At 53.8% G+C, this 4,372-nt stretch overlaps 1 long non-coding RNA gene across 1 annotated transcript; it reads right to left on the bottom strand.

Annotated features, from left to right (window-relative positions):
- Nucleotides 1-1,265: 1,265 nt before the first annotated feature.
- On the bottom strand, nt 1,266-3,233 carry LOC308463113. The gene is made up of 2 exons (XR_013979443.1): nt 2,512-3,233; nt 1,266-1,406 (listed from the first exon to the last, which is right to left on the bottom strand). It is a non-coding gene; the product is annotated as an uncharacterized lncRNA (long non-coding RNA).
- Nucleotides 3,234-4,372: the final 1,139 nt, after the last annotated feature.

The following is a 4,372-nucleotide window of genomic DNA, read 5'->3' as shown; positions in this document are numbered from 1 at the left end:
CTTGGCGCAATCCTCTTGCCTTCGAGTAAACCCCTCCGGGAGGAAAGGCAGGCGGGCCTTACTCCCGAGGAGGAAGCACGCGCGAGGATCCGGCCGGGGAGGAAAATCTGGAGACGCGGGGGAGGGACTGGGTGGGTCACTAACCCGGAGAGGGCGGGATGGGCTGTCGGGCGCTGTAATGAAATGCAGATTTGCACCCCGGCCTGATGGGAACCGCTTATATATATATATTTTTAAACGGGGGGGGTGTGTTGCAAAAGGACGCGCCTTTGCAAAAAGGAAAATAAACAGGCAGCGCTTTCGTTTTACTGACGAAGCAGGGATTTATCGCACAGCTTCTCTCCCCCCCCCCCCCAATATAAAAACTCGCAGCTTCTGGCGAGGATCCGGGTGTGAAAACATTAAATATTATCAGGGGGGTGCTTTAAAAAAAAATCCATCGGCTGGATCCAGGCTTGTACGCTTGCTCTGCTCCAGAAAGAGATGGGGCCAAAAAAATACCCCCCCAAAAACCCCGACCAAGCAGCCCCTGCATGGAAAACCGGGAATCTGATGCAACCTTCGCTCCACGTCTCTTGAGAGAGGGCTCCGTCCTGCAAAATAATTTTTTTTGGGGGGAGAGGGGAATACCTAATTTGTTTTTTAAAGATCTGCAGGCTTAAAAAAACAACACACAATTCCATGCAAACCCGTTACCGTTGTAAAATAAAACCGGAGTGGTGGGAAAAGAGGCGGGGGGGCCTCCCCCTTTTCTGCATTCTGCCCAGGCGGCGGGGCTCTCGCCCCTCCTCTTTTTCCCTCCCCCCCCCCGCTTAAAAAGAAAAAAAAAAACAATTCTCTTGTTGCTCCTTCGCTAATTTGGATCCCGGCCATTCAATCCCGAGGCGAAGTCGTCACTCCTTCACTAGCCCGGGGGGGGGGGGGAGAGAGACCAAGCTTGGCTATTTGTTGCTATCTCCTTTTGCATCGCGACGTTTTAAACGCCCCCCCCCAAAAAAACCATTAAAAGAAGTTTGCATTTTTCTTCTTCGGCTTCTATTTTCGGTCGCTTTCTCCCCCCCCCCCCCCGCGCTCTCTCCTTCCCAAAGAGGGCGACCTAGAAACTGCCTCGCTGGAGCTTCGGGGGCAGTTTGAAACTGCTAGGTGGGTTTTTTTGTTACGTTTACACTGGAATTAAGTAAGGGTAGGGTGTCTCCCCTCCCCCCTTCCAATTTTTCTCCCTTCCCTCTATCCATTCAGGGGCAAATAAGAGTGTCCAAAAGCGATTTTTGTTTTGTTTAATGTTTTATTATTATTGCAAATACACTCTTAATTCACACAAGCAAAATAAATATCCGGTCCAAGCAAATGCAGCTTCCAGATCTCTTTCCTTCGGGTAGGTTTGCGGCGTGGGCGAGTTTAATCCGCTACAGCAAAAAAAATATTCTAGAATTGTACCGGTTCACAGGGATCTCCAGGGATCAACTAGCTCAATCTCCCTAGCAATGCAGTTATCACAGCTAAATCACCATATTGACTCAAAACAAGCTCGAAAACAGGAACTAGGATATTTTTTGCTTTTCGTTTATGTATATATACATACATTTAAAAAGTATGTCTAAATCTGAAACATTACCTGCCAATTCGGTTTATAAAGGCAACCAGTTTGTCCCTCCGGTCGCCCTGGTTCAACTGCTTTGCAAAGCGAAATGAGGTTGTTGGGGCGGGGGGCGGGGAGGAAGAGTCCAAACTGGACTCCGGACAGCCGGCTCCGTTTACTCCGAAGTGAGACCCAAAGTCCACCGGCCATTACTCCCACGCCAAAGGGCACAGGCTCGCAGCCAAGTTTCCAGACCTAAACTGCAAATATCCTCGCCAGCACCTCGCTCCCAAGACCAGGCCTGGGATGTTTGTTGGCCGGAGAGTTCGTGTAGACACAACCAAGCGGCGTGAAAGCGGATCAAGCTAGAGAAGCCCAGTGTTCAGGGTTCTCCCGTCTCTCTCGGGGGTGAGGATAAATCCGAAGTTCCTGAAAAGTGTAGTTGGGGCCTGGGGGCGGGGGAATAGGATGGAGGGCTGAGCAACTCCGGGGCGGAGGGACGACCCCTCCCCAAGGCATTAATTCGGATTGCAAGGGGGGGGGGAACCACCCTGGCAAAACGGGAGGGGCGCTGCTGTGGGTTTGGGATCAGGCTCCGAGACCCCCGGCCGCCCCAATGTCTGGGGGGGTGCAGCTTTCCCTGGCTCTGCCCCACAGGAACTCCCAGAAAGGATAGATCTGGTGCGCTCCCCCCACGAACCCCCAAATAAAGCCTCTAAGCTGAGGTCCTCTGCGGCCCCGATCCACGCACCTTCACTCGGAAGTAAGCTGCACCTCCATACCGAGCGCCCTCCCCCCCCCTCCCCGGTCGCTTTGCTCCCAAGCCTGGGCAAGCAGCAGCAGCGCGCTGCCTTACTCTCGAGTAAGCCCCCGTCGCTGCAGAGCTGCTGCGTGGTTTCCATCCCACCCACCCCCGTCCCCGGTTGTCTTACCTGCGGAGGAGGGTTTGGGGGGTTACATGGCGGAAGCTTACACCTGAGTAAACATGCCTAGGCTCGGGCCGCCGATGCTGCGTTTGCTTTCCTCCCTGGGCGTTTAAGGCCGGCTTACTTCCGAGTAAGCATGCAAGAGCGGAACAGACACCCCTCCCTCCTTCCTTCCTAGGCGCTGCAACCCGCCTGGGCCACCAAAACGCTCCGGGGGCCACCAGTCTCCCCACCCCCTCCCCCAAAGAACTGTGGGGCAGGCGAGGCGGTGGCCGGCTTGCAACCCCTCCCTCGGGGTGTGGGGGGGGGAGGGCTGGAGATGGCAGCTCCCCCCCCCCGCCCCGATTTTCTGTTTATGATCAGCCAGAGCAGACCAGAGGCGGAGGAGATGGCAAAAAACAACAACACCGGGGTTGGGGGGACACCTTGAAACCGCCTCTCTGAATTCCCACCGCCCGCTTCGCCCATTCAGCCCTCCCCGCCGGGGAGCCTTGAAACTTCCCCTCCCCACTCTCGCCCCGCTCGGTCCATAATTGGCTTTATAAGGATGGCGGCGGGCCAAAGTGTTTACATGAGGCTGAGTGGCGGGCGGGGCAGCCAATGGGGAGGCCTACTATGAAATTTTGGCTGGCTGGCCCGGAGGGGGGGCGGGATGCAAGGAACAATGCTTGTTTCATTGCTAAAGAGGCTTCCCCCCCTTCCTCCCCTCCCCCTCTTTTTTTTTTTTTTTTTAAGAGATCCACGGAGAGGAACTTGAAAGGGTTTTTTTTTGGTGGATTGCACCTATTCCAAGCCCGGGCTGTATATGTGTGGATCTTGAAGTCTCCCGACCGACAAGGAGCCGACCTGGAGCTTACGAGGAAGCCGGACCCGTTCACACGACGAGGGAACCCGAGTTTGTGAAAGCCGCGAGCCGAGGAACCCGCCTGTCCTGCCGCTTTTCAGGGTGGAGAAGGGAGCCCAGGAGAACCAGGCAAGGACCTTTTTGGATGCTCAGAGTGGAAGAGGAAGAGGAAGAAGGGGGGAGGAAGGCCGCTGCAGCCCCCACCCCGGAAAAAAACCAAAACACCCCGGTTGTGGATCTAATTTTTTGAAACACGGGAGGGAGGGTTGGGGTCCAGGTGCGAGAAAACCCGGCTGAAGAATGCCAAAGAAGAGGACTAGATAAAAATTAAAAATACAACTCTTTCCGAAAGGTAAGCTTTGCAACTCTTGCTGACTTGGGAAGTTGTCTCAGGGGAGGGGAGGGGGAAAAAAAGCTTTCTCAGGAGTGTAGGGGGGGAACCCCAGGGCAATTTCAGGACCGGGTCCTCCCCCTCCCCCATCACCCCTCTCCACTTTCCCTCCTCTCCAAATTTTTCTAAATTCCTCTTCTCCGGACCAGGGCGCCCCAGATTTGGTCTCTCCTCCCCGCCCCCTTCTCCCTGGCAAAGAGAACCCAATAACCAGGCATTTTCGCTTAGGCTGCTTTTAATTAAAATCAGGAGTCCAGCCATGTTTTTTTTTGGGGGGGGGGTTAAGAACTGAGATCAAGGAAAGTAAAAGGCATTAAATGAAATTCTGTACACGCACAGCCGGCCCCTCCGCACCCCAAATATATATATAGACATATATGTGCAGAATTGGTTTGGGATGCGGTGGTCTGGTTTTCATTCCCATCTGATCTTAAAAGTGTGCCCATATCTCACACACACGAATCCGAAGTGTGTGTTTCTGTATATTAAGGCCAAATAGGAATTAACACAAGAACCTTCCCTCTCCAAAGAATCAAAAATTGAAGCTTAGAGTAAGAAGTTATGGGGAAGGGCTCTCCCCCCCCCCAAAAAAACCCATACGTGCAACTGAAATGGACAAACGGACCATTTGC

The sequence above is a fragment of the Podarcis pityusensis genome, assembly GCF_964106645.2.
Source record: "Podarcis pityusensis genome assembly, chromosome: 14".
Classification (NCBI taxonomy): Eukaryota; Metazoa; Chordata; class Lepidosauria; order Squamata; family Lacertidae; genus Podarcis; species Podarcis pityusensis.
Note: the sequence above shows the minus strand (reverse complement) of the source record. Positions and strands in the feature narration are given on the sequence as shown.